Source organism: Canis lupus, chromosome 9 (assembly GCF_048164855.1).
Source record: "Canis lupus baileyi chromosome 9, mCanLup2.hap1, whole genome shotgun sequence".
NCBI classification, from domain to species: Eukaryota; Metazoa; Chordata; class Mammalia; order Carnivora; family Canidae; genus Canis; species Canis lupus.
This window is the reverse complement of record NC_132846.1, coordinates 58,065,298-58,086,518: the sequence shown is the minus strand read 5'-3', so window position 1 is coordinate 58,086,518 and position 21,221 is coordinate 58,065,298. Positions and strand designations below refer to the sequence as shown.

Genomic DNA, 21,221 nt, shown 5'->3' with positions numbered 1-21,221 from the left:
GAGGTATTGTTTCTGGATGATGGAACAGAAGATAAGATCAGTGGAACCCATGGAAAAGAATAAAATTATTGCATTTTAAAGCTTTCTAAAATTATCCATAAGTATCTGATGTATGTATCATAGCATGGCTATACAATCTCCCTGGATAAGAAATTATGGTACCCGAATTCCTCATTATTCTCTCACCAACTATCTCTATAATCTGAAGAAAGTGATGGTATCTCTATTCTAAGATTCTTCATCTATAGATTGGGGAGGTTGGGCTCATAATCACCAAAATCTTTTCCAACCACGGCTTTGATGATTTTTATGTTCAGCAAACACAATCCATATAAATATTGTGGAGCATCTACATTATTCTAGAAATTATGTTCAAGGTTTTATATGCATTTTCTTTTTTTTTTAATATGCATTTTCTTGCTGAATTTCAAAAGTCTTAGAGTCCTTGAGGTAGATAGTCACATTGGTATACTGATTAAGAACTTTGAGCTGCAAATGTTCTATTACATGCCCAAGATTGCGTAACTCGTTGACCTAGAATTTGAGTTCAAATTGGGCCTTAGAACCTTTATCTTCAATTACAGTGCTATACTAAGTCAACATTTCTGAACAAGCCATTGTTAATAATAAAACAATATTTTTTGTATGTAAAAATAAGTTGTTTGATAATGTTTGTCACTGTAGTTACTTGCAAGGAAGAAAAAAAAATTTTTAAAGTCTAGTTAAAAAAGAAAGCTTTGGGGGTCCCTGGGTGGCTCAGCGGTTTGGTGCCTGCCTTTGGCCCAGGACGCCATCCTGGAATCCCGGGATTGAGTCCCATGTCGGGCTCCCGACATGGAGCCTGCTTCTCCCCCTGCCTGTGTCTCTGCCTCTCTCTCTCTCTCTCTCTCTCTCTCTCTGTGTGTGTATCTATCATAAATAAATAAATAAGTATTGAAAGAAGAAAGAAAGAAGAAAGAAAGAAAGAAAGAAAGAAAGAAAGAAAGAAAGAAAGAAAGAAAGAAAGAAAGCTTTATCATTGGAATTTTGCATGATACTATTTTTAATATTATTCATTTATTTGAGAGAGAGGGAGAGTGTGCACATGAGCAGATGAGGGGTGCAGAGGGAGAGGTTAGAAGCAGATCTCTTGGGGGATCCCTGGAGATCATGATCTTGGAGGCCTGGGATCGAGTCCCACATCGTGCTCCCTACATAGAGCCTGCTTTTCCCTCTGCCTGTGTCTCTGCCTCTCTCTCTGTGTGTGTGTGTGTGTGTGTGTCTCTCATGAATAAATAAATAAAATCTTAAAAAAAAAAAAAAAAGAAGAAGAAGCATATCCCCCACTGAGCAGGGAGCCTGATTGCGGCTCGATCCCAGGACTCTGAGATCATCACCTGAACTGAAGGCAGATGCTTAACCGATTGACCCACTCAAGTGCCCCACTTTTTTTGTTTGTTTTTAAAGACTTAGAATTAGTCCATTTTACTGCAGTTACCTTATAAGTGTATAAGTCCTTTTTTTGGCCTTAATTTATTATAATATGAAAATTCCTTTATTTTTATGATGCTTTACTCCCCTACCAGGTCATAATTCTTCCTTTGAGCACAGGATTGTTCCGAAAACTAGCATTTTCATGTTACCTGCCTGAAATGAATTTACGTATACATTTGTACAGTAATACTGTAAAAGATAAATTTGATGCTCCCTTTTCCAGGGGCTTTCTCACTCCTATAGTAGTTTTCAACACAAACAATAGGCCTTCATGAACCCCTAAATATTTCGTTTCCAAGGACCAATAGTTGCAATACCCTATTTGGGTCATATAAAACCAGCCATGCTCATATGTCCTGTGGATAATTTGTCTTATACCCTCAGCTTTCAAGACAGTTCTAGTTATTCTTCCACTGATACCCTCTACTTTGGTTATATTAGAGATCTATCTTGTGATATATTACCCAGAATTTAGTATCCCTGGATGCATTTTATTATTTCCTTCATGTTCCTAACTTTCTCACAGTCATTTCTATAACAGATATTTTTCTGATCTGAATTATGTTCCAGCCTCTCCCAGTTTAATGTTATCAAAAAATTTCATTAACATGCTGTCTGCACCCTCTTATAGATCATTAGCACCAAACCTGAAGAAGTCCACTCCATATTTCCCCCAGAAGGCTCTAACACCTATTAATCATTATCTTTTACTTATGGTCTTTAAGTTCATTTTTAATTCAAGGGACTGCATTATTCCCTGGGCCAATCTGAACAGAATTTATAAGGAAAGCTGTAGGAGCCTTGTCCTCCCAAAGTCTTAAAAGGTATTTTAAAGAATCATTATAAATATCTTATACTGCGCCTATATATTGCCTAGCAGATCAATTATAACCCTTGCATGTCATTTACGACACTCCATAATTGCTTATCTTTTCTTTCTTCCTCTTTCTTTCCTTTTTTTTTTCTTTCTCTCTTCCTTCCTTCTTTTGTATTTATGTTTTATATGTAAGCTTCCACAGATGTTAAAACAGTCACTTCTCTTGGGCAATAGCAGCATCTTTGACAATCTTCTCCCACGATGTCTCACTCTGAAAATTGCTTTGGCCAATTTTCTTTCCTGGAATGCCCTCTTCCATACTTTTAGCCAGTGCATTTTTGTTTTGTTTTGTTTTTTTCTCCATTTTAAAAAATTTATTTAGGATTTGACTTATTTGCTCTTTCATTTTTGCATCTAAAAAAATATTTGTTCTTTAATAGCAGTAACAGTATTGCCTTCTTGCTTATCATTCTACTAGCTGCAATAATGCCCAACACCCAGACAACAAATTCTTGGGCATAGGCACTTTTTCAAGTATTTTTAGAGAAATCTGTGTTTATAGTACTTAATGTGATTTTGTCATTACTGATAACCATAAATAGCCCCACTGTGATGGATAGTCTCATGGGCTTTGCAGTTCTGGATTGAAGCCCTGCTCTATAGCTTAAAATTCTGTGATTTTGTATAGTTACTTAACTTTTCTCAACCTTATTTAATTCCTAGCAGTAAATTCATGATGACACCATTGACTCAGAGAATAATTGTGAGGATTAATTAAGATAATATCCATAAATAATCTATTCTCTTTAATAGCATGATCAATCTTTAAAACTTCATTGCCTATTTTTTTCCCTTCCTTCAGGCATAGCTTACTCTTACTACCAGTTTTTGTTTCGTTTTCTGGATCTGCTAAAATAACCCATTTATATTTCTGTACACCATTCTAATCTTACTGATGTTTCAAATATCCATTAAGCCTGGATATGAATTCTTACTAGGTTACTTTCTAGCCGTATGTGCGGCAAATAACTTCTCAGCAGTTTCATATTATAAAAGCGGAAGAACATTAGTAATGCCCATCTGAAGGGGTTATGCTGAGGTGTGAAGGAGAAAATGAGCACAAATCGGACCACAGTGCTTGGAATAGAGCCTGGGTTCACTAATGTCAGGACAATTCGCTGGGGCCATGAGATAAGAATGAGAAGCATTTGGGGTGCCTGGGTGGCTCAGCATTTGAGTGTCTGCCTTTGGCTCAAGGTGTGATCCCGGGGTCCTGGGATCCAATCCGGCATCAGGCTCCCTGTGAGGAACCTGCTTCTCTCTCTGCCTCTCTTTCTGTGTCTCTCATAAATAAATAAAGTTTTTTTTTTTTAAAGAACAAACGATAATTGTGCTATTACTGGTTATATTAATGTCTGAGTTAGAGGAGGGAGAAGAATTACTTTATAGAGAAATAAAATAATACATAAGGCCTATGTGGATGGAAGATTGAGATAAATTGACCCCAGGTCTAAGTCCTTAAAAAAATGGTGTTTCAAAGTATCAGTCTGGTTTTCTATAGGATCACTATATTTAACTAGAAACCTTATTTCGTTTTTTAACTGCCTTTTGTCAATAAAACAGTAATTCATGTGAATCTTTACATTGTGTTTCTATAAGTTAAGGCAAACTACAGACAGAGTGAATTTTAAAATTTTAAAACATTATTTACTCTCATTTTGTCAAAAGTTACAGAAAGCACCTTGCTGGCATATGGCAGGTCAGGGGTAGAGGGTGGATGGTACAGAAGAACAACGTTGATTGACACCGTGTTGGATTCTCACTCCCATCAAGTGCACATGTCAGTTCTGTATAGACATACTGGGAGCTAGGGTTAAGAATACATCAATCATTTCCAGAAAAACAAAAGCAGTCAAGCCAGTTAGACTTTGCCCCTCTGCTGTAAGGAAAATCAGAAGTCAAAGGGAAGGAGAAAGGAACCGGAACAGAAGTAAAATCAAGACATATAAATGGTCCTTTTTTTTTTTTATGTGACAATTATCTACTATTGGATTATGACCAATTGCAAACAATTCAAAGCAAGAGGCACATATTTGAAAATGTTTAGGACAGCAGGGTGTTATTCTGTTTACAGCCTTCTTAACATCAAGAACTGAATAAATGATAACTAATCATAATAACTAAGGAGTTCAGTGAAATCCCACAGTGTGCAGGGGCATTAACAGTTAATTTGATTTACAAACATTTGCAAAATATGCAAAAGCATGTTTAAAAATACAAATAATAATGTCTTTCAAATTTTAGTTCTGTATCCAACTACATGCAATGTTTGAAAAGTAGCTCACATGGACCCAGCAGTGTGTTAGGGTAATAGATACACAGCTGTTCTCCAGCCCTGAGGAATTGAGGAATTTGCTATTTGTTTATTAGTTTATTCTCTTATTTTTGTCAGTCAGAATTAATCAATAAACATTGAGAGACTGAGAGACTGATAGCTACAGTTCTGGAAGCATCATTCTTGTGCTGGTGAAGAAGCACATGTTGATCCCTTAAATTTCAATATAAGTATAAATGAAATTGTAGTGTGGGGGCTGGTGTGGCGGGGGGGAAGCATTTGCCTCTATTCTATTTCCATGACTACACCTAAAAATGGGAGTCAGCTTGAATCCTTTCCAATGAAAGGTCCTTTGTTTTGCTGAGCCCTTGGATCTTAACCCCTGGGTTTCATAATCACTACAGTGAAAAAGAAAGGTTGCCTTGAACAAGAGAATAATAATGATGTGGATTTTCCATGGACAATCTGGGAGGAACAGAATGGGCAGTGAGGCAGAGGTGGAAGGAACACAGAGCTAAGGGAGACATCAATACCATAAAACTGCTGTGGGACATGGACTCTCTTCATGGTTCTCTCAAAACATCAAAAAATGGATAGAATTCACAAACATATAGTAGAATTAAATGTGGTTGTAAAGTGACCAAAAGATGAGTTCATAATCTGAAGAAGCACATGATCCACCAAAGCAGACCAAAGAGAGGTACATTGAAGAAGAGAGAACCTGATGGGGATTTGACCTCCTGAGACTAAGCATACATTTGCAGGAGAGATTATGGATTTCCAGAGGCTGAATTGTTGGATTGGAGTCAAGAACAATTTCTAGGTTCAAGGGTCAAGCTTTCCTTCCTCCTCTGCCTCAGCAGAATTCTCAGAGGAGATATATCTATATACATTTATACTTATTTATAAGAGTATCAACTCATTAAGGATTCTTGTCTATATAAGAAATTTCATGCACTTTTTAAAAATAATAATTTTATATCTTTTCCATGGAATATCTGTTAAAAAATGTACAAGTGGGATCCCTGGGTGGTGCAGCGGTTTGGCGCCTGCCTTTGGCCTAGGGCGCGATCCTGGAGACCTGGGATCGATTCCCACGTCGGGCTCCCGGTGCATGGAGCCTGCTTCTCTCTGCCTGTGTCTCTGCCTCTCTTTCTCTCTCTGTGACTATCATAAATAAATAAAAATTTAAAAAAATATTAAAAAAAAATGTACAAGTATGAGCAGCCCCGGTGGCTCAGCGGTTTAGCGCCACATTCAGCTCAGGACGGGATCCTGGATACCCAGGATTGAGTTCCGCGTCAGGTTCCCTGCACGGAGCCTGCTTCTTCCTCTGCCTGTGTCTCTGCCTCTCTCTCTCTTTATGTCTCTCATGAATAAATAAATAAATAAAATATCTTAAAAAAAAGTACAAGTATTGGTGCAAATGAAGGTTCTAAGTGAAGTACACACGCGCGTGTGTGCATGTATACATACATCTTCATATGCATTTCTCTCTGTATATTATGTATTATATGCATTCTGTATATTCTAAAAAAAACCTCAGAAATGATTACATTCAAATCATAGAATTCTGAAGGTGGAGTATGCTCCAGATCACCAGGAAATGCTTTGCAGATGTGGTAGCCTCCAAGAGTGAATAAGAATTGGCCATGAGGAATGTATAAAATTTATAGAAAGAGCATTCCAGGTGGAAAAAATAGTGTGAGCAAAAGCTTTAGTGTTCCCTTATGAGAAAGCATTATAAAATATAACTAGAGGTCTATCTTGCTTCCATGAGTGGCTTGCCTTGGTTTTAGGCAACTCTTTGCATATTAGACCTATGGATCCTTCCCACCACCCCAATTTTCTTTAATAATTTCAAGATTAAAGAAGTTTTAGGGACTGGCATGTGATTGAACCATCAATCATTTTCAGCTGCCTAGAGTAAGGGAGAGCCTGGGCTTCACTAAAGCATAACTTCACAGCATAACGCAGCACTGTGTTGCTCAAGTCAAAAAAGTTTTGTATGATGCGAGAACCTCCAGAGTTCTACACTGTGTCTCTAGCTGTTACTCCTCCTGCCCCCAGCAGGCAGGTGAAGGATAGTTTATCAGCCCTTCATACTATATAGGCCCCCAAAGATGCTGCATTTTTGTATAGAGATTTATCCCACTCCCAATTAGTTCTCTGCTTTGCATTGCACCCAAACCTGATCTTACTACTACATCATTTCCTTGAGTATAGGCTATCAATAGCTGGCCACTGCTCTTAAGATAAGAGAACAATACTACCTGGTTCTGCCCACATCACCTGCCTTCACTGGTACCAACCATTTCCTTCTCTCTGTTCCTTGGACAGAGGTATCTTTCATTCTTCACCTATGTCACAATAATGCCAGCTTCAGAGTCCTCTGCCCCAAGTGGCACTTATCTTTATGTTAAATAACTCATCACAAGATTTCTACCTTAGTTTACTTTCTCAAGGAAACTTTTCTTAACCCTAATAAATTAAGTCCCTTGATATAACACTGTTTTTAAATTTCTTGTCTTCTATAATAGTTATCAAAGCATATTTAAATAAATGTTTAGATAATTGCTTACTGAGATATAATGTCCATGAGGGAATGGGCCTTCTGGATTCCATCATGATGATATCACCTGGGCCCAGAATGCTGCCTTGCCTAGAAGAGGTGCTCAAATTTCACTCACTGTAGTCAATGAATGGAGTTAGACAAATGTGGATTGAATTCCAGCATCTCTACTTCTTAGGTCAAACATTTTAGATAGCTCTTGATCAATTTCAGTTCAGTTTTCTTACAACAAAGATATTAAAGGTAATAATTCCTATTTGACAGATTTTTTTTTGTGAAGATTTTATTTATTCATGAGAGAGAGAGAGAGAGAGGCAGAGACACAGGCAGAGGGAGAAGCAGGCTCCATGCAGGAAGCCCGACATGGGACTCGATCCCGGGATGGCAGGATCATCCCCTGAGCCAAAGGCAGATGCTCAACCACTGAGCCATTCAGCTGTCCCCTACGTGACAGATTTTTGAGGATTAAATGAGATGCATATACTATGGGTTCTTTGTAAATCAAAGCATATACCTATGCTTTATTTTTATAATTGAACATTTATCTTCAGGATTGTATTTAAAATGAGGCTTAAGAAAATTAATAAACAGATTACAATTTAGCATTTGATATGTCTGCATGATAAATATCTTCAAACTTATTTTTATTTGTGGTATGTAGGGTTTAGACTAAGAAGATATTGGAATCAGCTTTTTGCAAGTTGTGATTCTAACCACATAGTTTGGGGCCTTGTCTGCTTTTCTAATCATCTGTATTCTGCTGGCTCTGGGTAATAATCATTTTATAGATTTAGGATAACAGTTTCATATTATCCATTTTTAACTGATTGCTCACTTCAGCAGAGTAATCATTTTAGAATCTGTTAATGATCCCCTATGACGGCTTTTATAGACACAGCACCACATATCATGTATCTGCAACGCGTAAATATCAGCGATTGTTTTTAATTGTGAGGAGAGATTTGTCCAAAAGAATCAAGGAAAGCACAAAACCACAATCAGTGTCATATAAAAGGTACAAATTAACATCAAGAAACATAATTACCTTGCAATTTCAGTCCATCATATGTATGTAGATAATATGCCTCTCTAACGTGAGTACAGAGTTATTTCTGAAAGCAGATGCTTCCTACTGCCATGTGGGATACATCTGAGTGTGCCCAGGCCTTACTTCTTTGTGGCAGCCAAGATAAATAAAGCAAAACCGTCTCCTGAAAAGCACGGGCAAAATATCTGCAGACCATTAATCCTCATCCATCCTCATTTTGCAAGCAGTATATATGCCACTTTGTACATTTACTTAGGGATCTTCTTTCCAACTTTTTTTTCCCTCATTCTCCTTCCCCATCCAGCTTAACTTTGATTCTGCCTTGAATCATTCCATTTGACAGACAGTATCTTTCCACACAACAGTTCAAAGCTGTCAATATCAGTTACTATTTCACCTTATTGGGCATGTGACTGTATTATAAATGCACCGCGCCTTCTTGACTCACGACTCATAGCCCATATTTTTCTTATCTCTTTTTTTTTTCTCTTGACTCTCTAGATCTCTTCCTTTTTCAGATTCTCATCTTAAGTTCTGTATTTCTTTCTTAGTTCTCAAGAAATGACTAATGACTGTATTGCTTTGTCTTATAGGCTTATACTGTCACTTTAAAACCATGCAAATACCCGTGTTTCTCCCTTGGGGGTGGGGGCAAGGGAAATAGCATTTGACTTGGAACCCTCAGACTCTTTTACAAAAAATCTTCTTTGCACTTTAAAGTTGCATTTTTCACTTTTTTCCCCTAACCCTTGCCCTACTGAACTTAAGGCATGAGAGCTTTCCCTAAATTTGCTGCTTCAGAACCCTAAATTCAATACTGAATATATTGCAGATTTTCAGAATCTGTTTAGAAGTTGCTAAGAGTGGCTCTTCCAAGTTTTCTGACAAATTGTGGAACAGCTACTCTTGTGTCATGATCCTTTGGAACTCATCCACCCGTGCTGTAACTGCTATAAAAGAGGACAGTGTTAAAGCAATCAAAACTGTAAATTGTAGAATTAAGAGGCATTTTAGATCCTCCAAATCCCCCAAAGAATGATGTTACTTTTTGATTGCATCTTGAAAGGGCAATAAGATGTGTGAAATAACTTTTGACATTAGAGATACAGAATGGGAGACATGTTGTGTATATTTTTTTCCTTTCTCCTTTATTCTTTCCTGAGCTATTTTATAGTTCAGAAATGTCTCTATTGGGTTCTAATTCTGTAGTGTGTTGCTCTAGTTATGTTTTATTTTAAAACACTATGTATCTATTAAGAGGCTCTCAAATGTAGACTTCTAAAGTTTCTACTTCAACTAATTAATTAGGGATAAAATTCTCAGCTTTTTGACAAAATAGGCTTTACTCTAAATGAATTCATTCAAAATTGTAAAAGAAAAAAGATTATTTAGAGTGTCGATCTTTAATTTTAATAAAGTAAATTGGGAAAATTTTAGAAATACTAAAATAGCAAATCGCAAATGGGAAATTTTAGTGTTTAGGAAACTGTGTGTGGCTTTTTAAATTTTTACTTGATAGGGAAATACTGACTTTGAATGTCTCTAACACTTTCATACCCAGAATTTTCACCCTCTTAAAAATTATTTTATCTTTGTCTGTAATCTGTCCACCCTCTTTAAAAAAAAAAAAAGATCTTATTTATTTATTTGACAGAGAGAGATGGAGCATAAGCAGGAGGAGCAGCAGAGGGAGAGGGAGAAGCAGGCTCCCCACTGAGCAGGGAGCCCAATGCAGGGCTTGGTTCCAGGACCTTGAGACCATGACCTGAGCCAAAGGCATACACTTAATAGACTGAGCCACCCACGCACCCCTGTGTCTACCCTGCTTAATTATCCACTCATATTTATTCATCCATACACAATTTATTTTTCACTTACTAAATGAGTAATATATAGTGAAAAGGTCTTTGTTTCCTATGCACTTTTTGGTAGTTCTACCAATGTACTTCTAGTCTCAGAACCTGTGGTCATATATTTTTACTTTCTCCATCTCATTCATTGTATTTAAATTCAAGTTTGGATTAAAAAAAATGTATCTATTTCTTTTCTCTGTTCCTATGGTGCTACCCTAGTCAAGAGGTTCATCTCGTCTCATCAAGGCACACAGATAATGAGTAACGTTTTTCCCAGGCAGGAAAAACTAGCAAAATAGAGTACTTGAGACAGGAATAGAGAAGTGCAGATTGAAGCTTATATTTAAAAAGCAATAGCTAATGTGATGTTGAGAGTCATGTGATACATTAAAGAGATAGAAAATTCTTGGACTTTAAGAAACTGGATGTTTGCCATCTCTTTATTACAACAGCTTAAGTTAGCTTAACTATCTGTCTTCCTCACAGTCTAGAAGAATAACGATTGGGATGTAGTGAGAGCTCATAAATAGTTGCTTCCATTATTATTATTTTGGCAAGATCAAATTTTACCCATTCTTCATAGTTCACTAAATGCTATTTTCATTATTTAGTCTTCCTTATTGCTCCCTAGAAGAAAATAATATTTCCATTCCAGAACTGCAATTCTTAATCTATATTTAGCAGAGCTTTAATTTTAATGTATATTACACGTACTTTTGCACCTATATATCATATCACTAGAGCCTACTTTCCATGCAGGAAGATAGTATGTCTTATTATCTGGTATCATTCATAATTTTCACAACAATATTTATGCACTAGACACTTAATAAATATTTGAAGAAAAATAGTGATTGAAATCCTTTAAGACTTCATAGGATGTGAAAGGATACTTCTGCCATTTTGATCATGTCCCAGGCTGTGAATCCATGGCTTACACATGAAAGGAATACAATGTCTTCTGCTTCTTGGAAGTGGGGAAAGGAAGTTCTATTGAGATGATGACTCCCAAGGGTGATAGACTCACTCATAAGCTACGTGACTTGCAACTGCTCAGCAACTGAGAGGGCTACCAATTCAAATTCATACCTCAAAATATGCAAAATCTATACAAGTTATAGACTTTTGGGTTACTTGGTTATAGTTGAACCACAGATATAAAGTCTGAGCATGCCAATGATCCATCATGACTGCTTTAACTTATCAGGACAGGCCTCTCCTCTGGACTCATTGCAAAGCCTGGTGAGCAGGGCAGTTAGTTTTTGGATAAATATACTCAATTATATTCTCTTGAGATTTACTTTATGCCTTGCCAAGAGCCCATTATTCCAATCCTCAGCTTATGCTTGGACTAGAAATCCAAATCTGATTCTTCAAAAACATCTGTTCAGCCAGCTGTCCGCTACTCTCATAGTGAGTATTCTTCCAAAGTGGAGCTGAAATATCTCCTTGTTCTTATAATTTCAAGATTGCTGCCTACAGCTTCATAATCCCCTGTGATGCTTCCAAATTTATCCATGTATTCATTCTTTCATCATTCATTGATTCACTTTTGAATTATTAACTGAATTCATTATTTATTGAGCCCCTAAAATATGCTGGTGTTGTGCTAAGAACCAGCTAAGACTAGTGAATAAAACTAGTCTTGGTTCCCTTCCTCGCAGGGAAGTTGGCTTCAGGTAGAGTTCTTTGTTCATATCAACACCTGTGAGTGTCTATGGTGGACAACAAGTTTGATAACCATCTCCCTCTTGTTATGGGCACCCAGAATTAATGAATGAATAGGGCCCCCTCTTACCTTGGCGGATTAGCATCAAGGTTTTAATAAACCTTCAACATAATGTAGCTGACCTTGGATTCATTCTCATTTTATGGTTGGTAGCAGGTTTCTTCACATTTTTGGCCATGCAGTTCATCAGCCTCCCAAATTTCTTCTTCATGACTGACAACTAAGTAGCTATGGAAAAGCTACTTTATAACATTGCTGTTTTATAGCAGGGTCCATTCCACTAATGCAGGATTTCTGAATCTCTTATTTGCGTCACTCACTTAGTGTCATTCAGTCACATCTCACCCTTATGGTTATGATTATTATGGTTGTCCTCAGCTATCTCATTTTTGAATGGGTGCCACTGTATATCAATTGTGCAGTGTCAACAGAACAGATATGCTGCAGCCAATTTCCTTAACCAGTCTACCTACTCCAGAGAGTTCTAGAGTGACAAGTCTGGATGCAATCTTCTGCCTCTAGTTTGGCCACATGTGTGGCAACAGGGTTACAGATACCTACAATTCACTATGCTGTGATTCAGGTAACTCAGGTCCCCAAATCTACTTTAATGTTTATTACCCAGATGCAGATATTAGGCACAGTTTAGCACTATGAAGAGCTGGCTGATTATTTAACTTGTTTTATATCTTAATGCTAATGAAGAAGATCTTTTCATGTTGCTCTCAATGTTTAAGTCCCTAATGTTTTCCCATTATAAGCATATAAAATATTCATAAGTAAAAGGTGGGAATAAAATGAGTGATTAAACTCTGCAGGAGAGGAAAAAGAAAAAATATCCCTACAAAAATATGTAAAAATAGTTTAATTAAAATTTTGATTTTTTTAACTAAAACCAAATTATTATATTGTTCTACATGAAGGTATCAGAAATTTAATTCATTTTTTATTGATCTGTGAAGTGGCTAGGATATCTAACCAAGCTATCTGGACTTAAATTTTAACAATAATTTCAGGACTTTATTCCATCAGTTGGTGCTTTATCGCAGTCATGGCTATATTTTGCATTGTGTGATGCCCAGATATGTTTTCTTATTGCCTTTATTTTTATAATATTTTATTCAATGTACATTAAGCTTAGATTCCTGGCAAGATGGAAGACAGAGCCAAATTTAAATGAAACTCATGAAGCTTAATCATTTTTTACCTTATTGATTTGGGAAATAACATCCCACCACTAACCTGAAATTAGTATATTCTTGGCTGTTTATGCCAAATGAAGGGAAACAATGTTAAAGACAGTTTTGTTGGTCAAAAGATCATAGAGAACCACCTCCATCTTGACTATAAACCAGTGATTCCTGAACTAGTTTATTTTTGGAATCAACTGTAAATCTGCCTAAGCATATAGATGTATTTATGTAAAGAATCAGAACCTCCAATGGTGGTCTTTAAAATTTTGATAAAATTCTGTAGTGGATTTTTTTTAACACCCTCAATTTTTATTCTTCTTGAAACAGCACCACTTTTCCTCAGAATGTTTCCACAGACACAATCCTATCCATCCAATGGATGACCTTTTGTTTGGCTGCAGCTCTTTAGCCACAGGTGATTTGTCCAGGTAGAGGTCACCAGCCCAAAATATACTCCGCTTCCCTCTCCAAATTAATTCAAGAATTGTTAACTGACTCAGGTTTGGCTAAAACATGGTAGACCATGTTCTGTACTGACAGTAGAAGCTAAAAAAAAAATAAAAATAAAAATAAAAAAATAAAAAAATAAAAAACTATGGATGAGGGCATGAAGTCCAGGAGGGACTGTTGTTCTGTTTTTCTATTTGTTTATTACAGCTGCTATAACAAGTACCATAGTCTAGGCGACTTAAACTACAATTTTTTTTTTTTTCTCATAGTTCCAGAGGGCACAAGTCCAAGATCAAGATGTCAGCAGGATTGGTTTCTTTTGAGGCCTCTGTCTTTGGCTTGCAGACAGCGTCTTTTCTTAGTATCTTCACATGGTCTTCCCTCTGTACGTCTGTGTCTAAATTTCCTATTTTAAGAACATTAGCCATATATTGGATTTTTGGCTCCCCCAAATGAACTACTTTTGCCTTAATTACCTCTTTAAAGGCTCTCTCTAAATACAAAAGCTCTGTCACATTCTGAGGTACTCGGTGTTAGAACATTAATATACACATTCATGGGGAATGCAATTTAGCACACAACAGTAACACCCTGCAGCTCTTTCCAAATCAGTCCAAGAGCTAGCTTATTGAAATTTGGTCTTTTCCAGAACATTTCAAACCAGAATATGACAGAGTATGTTCTCCCCTGAAAGTAGAAGCTGTGGATGGAGAAGTGAGTCTCAAGGGGGAGGTGGGCTGTGGATTTGTTTCCTCCCTATGAAGTGGAATCCTAACTATACTGACAAGAGATGTCATCTGATAGCCAGAGGAGACCACAGACCAAAGATGGAGGGAGCTATAGTCTCAGAGGTGTTAAAGCCATTGGTCATCCTTCTTCTTGAGTACTGACTGGATATATATATCACCTTTTATGATTCTGTTCTCATACTTTGCCTGGATATATTGAGCCAATAAATTCCAATCTACCCAAACTATTTTGAGCTCAATTAGAATAATTTGCAGATGATTCAGATATTCTTCAGGACTTTAGTATTATTGCTTTAAACTACCCTGGTTTCTATCGCTAAAGAAAAATGTCGGATGATTTATTCAACTTAATTCTCAATTTTGATTTCTCACTTATATTCCTCTTCCACCTTTTTTGCAGCTCGCATCTTATATTAACCAGCTTCCTCTACTCCCCACCTTCATCCCATCCCCAGTACAAGTAAACTACTCTTACTATTTTTCTAAGCCTAACCAGTTTGATTTTCTATGATCATCCTATAACTCAACCTTTTAAGTAACTTAAATTCTTCTTTGATTTCTGGATCTGAGTTATTATTCTATTGAATTGTCTTATGCCTATTTTTACCTTAGTCCATTCTTAAGATTATTTTCTGGCTGCAGGCCATAAAGGTGAGATCTTTTTTGTTGTATTTTTTTCTTGGGATACCTGGGTGTGGCACACTGTTTTACCTCTTTTCCTTTTTGAGAATAACTGATTATACATTTTTCAAATTCTTAGATGCAACTGTCTTGAAGTAATAAAGGACAGGAGAGAAACTTTCACAGATGAAGAAAATAGGCAGACATTGTTCTCATTCAACTAAGAGCGAAAAGCAACTTTATGAAGTTATCTATGAAGGTGCTAAAAATAGAAATAATGTATACTGTGATTTTCTTATATTCCATTTTTGAAAACATCAAATTTATGACTTTCTGTTGTTTAGACAATACAAAGTTGGACATGGAAATATGCTGACAATTATTTTTTAAGAGAGCAAGAATTAAAAAAAGCAACAATGAGGTTTTGTGGTCTGTGAAGGATGTGGTCTGTGGGTAGCCTAGAAATGAAGCTTTCACCCCACTTCAAGAAGCAGTGCTTTCCTAGCTCCATCCTTAAGGAATCTGTTTCCCTGGAGTCTTAGTCATCTCATTACAAGGGAGCCTTGCATCTAGGATCTAAAGATCTAGTAGGAACATGACAATCGGGTTTTACAGCAGGGGGCCTCCTTTGACTCGTGCTAGCTCTAAACCTTTTGGAGGAAAGACTAGACCTTTTGTTGCATATTCTCATTTTTCTTCTGGGCCCATTAAAATAATGATAGGCACCCAAGTGTATAGATACATATTCCCTTTACTCTAGATGCTCACAGATTTGCAAGGATGAGAACATTTAAATAAATATTTGTAGTACAAGGTGGTAAATGCAAGCAAAGGAGTACATGCTGCATGTACATATTGCTCTGAACACACGTGTGCTATTCGTGTGTTACTAGGGGAAGGGTTATGGCCAGCAAAGTGTCATTGGCTTCTCAGAGCAAGTGGAGCCTAACAACATGATTTTAAAGGATGATAAGTAAAGGGCCTTGAGTGAAAGGAAGTATTTTAAGTAAAAGGAATGACATGACTAGATGCCAATTCCTGATTTAGTATAGTTTGTTCAAGAAACCATGAGTACATCATCACTGCTGAGGATATAGTATGAGGCACTGTGGTGTTCTGAGGTAGTCTGTGGTGAAGTTATAAGATATGACATGTAATGATGTAATTGTTAATTCAAGTTAATCTGCTAAAAGTGAAAATTAAATATTTCTTACAAAATGGAACAGAAGCTTTCATGGTTGTTTTATCTTAAAAAATAAAAGTAACAAAACGATGTTTATTTTGTATATTGTTAAACATCATTCAGGTTCTATTTTCAAGCTACTTAGCAATTCTTGTTATTAACAGAAAATTATATATCTTAGTACTTTCTGTAAACATTTTCCTATTAAATTATGTGATGATATATTTTGAGTTCTGAAATTTACATTTGACTTGAATGTCCTAATTTCAAGAGAGTCACATTGGCAAGGACATTTGATAATTTTATTATATTTTTCCCGTGAGTCTTAATTTCTTGCAATTCACACTATTATTTTTTTCTCCTTAGGTATAGCTTCTGAAATGGTTAGCTGGCTTACACCTGCCCAATTCTCATTTGAAATGGAGTAGTATATGATTTGCAGCCCTATTGCTTGGCCATACAGGAACTCATGTTGAACTAGAAAAAAAAGAAAAAAAGGAAAAAGGAAAGCACTCCTTTCTAAGACAAAATGTTCATAATAAATACACAACTATGATGTTTACACAGAGAATGCCACCCCAACAATTGTGCTGTACATACATGCCCAACTCTTTGTGATGTCCTTGATATTTGAGATCTTTTCCCACATCTTCATCTACTCTATTGAATCTTCCATCTTTTGTAGGTAAAGCAATTTTGTAACCAATTTACATGGTAAAACTTACATAGCATAAGCAGATGTTTGCAACTACTGCAAGCATGGGAAGATGAACTCTTCAACAAAGATAGCTTATAGCAAAAGACACTAGTTTTAAGCTGGTAATAACTTTGAGGAGAAATATAATTTTTAAATGATTGGCTGATCAGTTGGTATCTTCTGCCGACAACCTCTGCTTCTCTGCATGACCACTTGAGGAGTTGGACAGTCTCCACTCATATATACTGAAGATGATCTGAAATAAGAGAAACAGAAGAGGCAGACTGGCCTTCCCAGTAACAGGCAACACTGAGCCAGAGGGGGTCTCCTTGCCTTGGGGGAGCTTCTCAGGTACCACATATGCCATGGAATATCAGAGGAGAACTACTGCTCCTTATGGCTGTCCTGGTCTCATGAGGGAACAAGGGATTTCATAATTCATTGTGTGAGAGAGAGCAAGAGCAGGAGAGAATCCAGGCAGTTGAGTATCAAATCAAAATGTCACCTATATTCCTTACAGACACTAGGTGTGTGGAACATGGACTTGCAAACACTCTTCTGCATGACTAACATTTCTCAAACTGTCAAAGCAAATCTGCATAGCCCCACTCTAACTCCTCCAGAGGGCCTGAGTCAGTCTTGCTGAGTCTGGCCAAGAGAATGGAGAACAGAATGAGGCCCATTGAAAGGGATGTGACCCATGCTTTTACATAGAGCTGCTATGCTCAGAAGGGTCCTGGCTTGGAGTTTAATGATCTGTGGCCAGTGCCTTGAAATTCTAAATAATTTAATTTTCAAATATGCTCTCAGCTCATCCATGGCCTATCTCTGGCTTTCTTCTCACCTTTTTGAGGAAAGCCTTTTGCTTGAGTCCATGGCATCCCGGGTCATCTGGCCTTCCCCTCCTCACCCCTGCCCACTGCTGCCTCCCTCTGCATCTCCAAACTCATCCTGTATGGGCCTGGACCTAGGGACAGGGAGGGAAGATCGGGGTCAGACACGATCATTCTGCCACATTTTGGGATAGGACATGACTGTGGCCCTCCTGGTTCAGAGCTCCAAGTATTTAACCAGGGGCTGGGGGTGAGGATCAGTCTCCTTGCCCACTCCTGATTCAGGCACAGAGTATGTCCCCATGTGGGAGGTTGCAACCACTTGGTGGTCACCCTTTGATACAGATTGAAAAGGCAGGTGGCAGGCACTGGGAAGGGGAGATGGTCTCCATTCCCTCCCCACGCACTGCATCAGTCCTGCAGCTATGGGGAGGAGAAATGTGTAAGCAGTGTGCTGCTGTGTGTATCACAGAATCATAGAGCAGGGCCTAAGCCTGGGAGCCTATGAGCATCTACACCAGCCTTGTGACTACCACCGTACCCGAGGGAGGGTGACATTAAACAGCAGATAAAAGACATCATGACAGGTTGAGAGAAGGACCACAAAAGAAATAAAAAGTTGTATATTTTAGTAGCTTTAATGCTACATTTTTCCCTTTGCTTTGGACAAGGGGCTCCACCTGTCCATTTTAATTTTATTAATTTAATTTTTTAATTTATTTTTATTTTTTGGTGTCTGATCTTATTTATTTTGTCACTCTTAGAAAATCTCATTTTTGACTGGGCAAAGAGGTAAAAGCTCTCAGAGAGGACAGCCTCTGTCTCTTGGCAATCTGTACCTGGCATTTTTCTTTGGCCTCCTTCATTCTATTGGCCAAAAGTTTAGCATATACTGCAGCCTCTTCCTTATTTTTCTTAGTACGCTGTTTCTTCAAAGCAGTATGCGGACATTTGTGTCGGAGGACACGTGGAGTAACAAGACGCTGAATCTTGTGTGCTTTGGTTCTAGGTTTCTTACCTTCTTTGTGTAGGGGCTTTCTAACAACCTACTGGTGGACATTGTCTTCTTTTGACAGATTAAAAAGCTTTCAGATTCTGCTGGCTCTTTTGGGCCCCAGGCGATGAGGCACAGTAGTATCAGTGAGTCCAGGAGTATCCTTCTCCCCTTTTTTCACAATAACCAAATTGAGAACACTGAGATTGGCATCCACAATGCAACCGCAAACAGATTTGCGCTTCCTCTCTCCAGTCCTCCTGGGTCAATAGCAGGAATGCCCCTTACTCAGCAGCAGGTGGACGGGGCCATGGGTCAAGACACCCTGCTTCATGGGGAAGCCTTATCATTGCCACCACTGATTCAGGCCACGTAACCCTTCCATTCCTCCCCCAGAGCATCAGCAACAACTTCTGTGGCCATAGGCTTCTCATAAAAGGTATGCAGTTTGCGCTCATCACCCACTTCAATGAGTTTCAGGCAGCCAGTGGCTGGGAAAAAGATGTTCACCTTCATCCTGAAGCAGCCTACCACCTCAGAGGCACCATGAAAAAGAGACCTGTCCACCTGTCCATTTTAAAATAGGCCCTGCAAATAACGGAACGGACACCGGAGATATCCAAGGTGGGCTGAACCACATATTCTCTGTTCCTTCTGTGTACATCACCAGTGGGGCAGTCACTGAGCAAGGGCTGTGGGAGTAAAGTGAGGCCCAGAATAGTGCTGTCTTCAAGGGGAATTTTGTCCACATGCACTCAGAGTGATGGGGATGTGTTCCTCCTCCTGAGTTGTAATTAACCTGCATGTACCATTTCAGATGGAACAAATCTGAGCTCTGTTAGTGACACAAACTCAAATGACCGAGGTAGAGCTATAGGATTTAATGTGCTTCCTTTTTAGTAGGGGAGTTTAAATTGCATTCAATATGTAATTACTCTTGTGCATGTGCTGGCTCTAGGAAACCAGCAGTGAAGGTTGGGGTAGGGTCAGGGGCTGCACCTGGTGAGGTAAAGCAACCTGTCAAGATTCCCCTCAGTCTTGGGGAGTTGGACAAGATCTTATCCAGAAGCACTTGCATAAAATCTTCTGTAAAGGTAAATCTCATCTTAGTGGTTGAGTCTGTTTCACACTTCAGGCAGAAAGGCAGTGCTGAAGGAAGGGCTCCCTTATATTCAGATAAGCCTGGCCGAAGGGCCATTTGGCCAGCAGGTCATTAGCATCAGCACAAGGACAATCAGCCAACATGCTACTCTGCTGGGTGGGAAGGGAGGCTATGGACTGGTCAGAGACCCATAACAATCCAAGGGCTGAAGCTGTAGGGACCAGTCCCTTTTTTTTGTCCACCATATGATTCTGGGAGGTCTTAAGGACTTTGGAGACACCTGACTTCCAGGGGTGGTGGGAGAGGGGAACAGGCAGGACTGAGTTTACAGAGTCTGGCCTCGATGAGCATGTCAGAATCTCTGCTTCAGCTTCAATAGAGTGACAGCAAGGATTGAATCAAGCACCTCTGGGGAACTTAGGGATTATCTGGAAAACAAAATCTATGGTGGAGAGGAGGGGTGCCCACAGTTTAACACATGGGGTTTGGAGCCAGAGCAGTTTGGATGTTCATAAAAAAAAGTAACCCCGGGCTAATCATGCCTGCAGCATACCCATTATTCATTCTTTTGTAACAGACCTGGAATTCAGTACACTCCAGCTCTCTGGGCTTCTTCCTCTTATATTCCAAGCGATCGGCCATATTTCTACTTTCCTGATTTAAGTAGCAGGTCAGCCTTTGGGAAAATGGTGTTAAAGGGAGAAATCTGTAAAATGACATATCACTTGGTGTGATTTTATGTTTTTTAAGAGGTTTTGGAAACAGCAGCCTCTCTGTCCCCTCACGTTTAACTCAATTCCCCCAGCAACAAAGTTTTGGACACAAACCACTAACACTCTTCAAATGGTTCACTCTCCAAAGACCATTAGGATTTTTATTCCTTGGACCAACTGAGGAGGGAAAGAATGCCACGGCACTCAGCAGGGCAATTCAACTTTCACCAGCTGAGACAGAGTTAAGCCTTTAGAATTGTTGCCCCCTAAAGGAAAATAAAACACAGGGAGAGGGAATTAAGATGATCTTGCATCATTAAGCAGTCATGTGCATTACTGAAAGATGTTGCTTTCTTATTGGGGCTATTAAGTATCACTTTGAATAATGGCTCCAGAGAGCTAAATGCCAGAACAAAGGCAAAAGGAAATGTGAAAATATCATGAATTAAAATATCAGAACTGGGAAGAATAGATGTTTCCTGCAATAAACTTTAAAGTCATAATCATGCTCACATATATGTACATAAAAGACATTTAAAGCAGGGGAGAGAATCATTTCTCTTATAAAATCATTTCTATAATCTAATGATTCTCTCTAGCTTTTATGAACCCTTGTGTTCTGCAATAATTTACATCAGTGTGTTCAACTTTTATTTTAATCAAATGTAGAGGTTTGTACTCACTCATAATGAAACACACTCTGAAGGATTGGTCTCAGAAATTTTTGCACTTAGCTGGGAGTAGATGTTTCCTTTTCATATTGAAGGGGATAGGATTGATATAGTAAGATTTTTTTTTTTTTTTTTTTTTTTGTGGCATAGCAAAAATGAGAATGGGGCTGACAAAGCAGTATACTTTG

At 38.2% G+C, this 21,221-nt stretch overlaps 1 pseudogene; it reads right to left on the bottom strand.

The window, feature by feature from the left end:
• Window positions 1-17,695: 17,695 nt before the first annotated feature.
• On the bottom strand, window positions 17,696-20,222 carry LOC140640339 (small ribosomal subunit protein eS6-like; annotated as a pseudogene).
• Window positions 20,223-21,221: the final 999 nt, after the last annotated feature.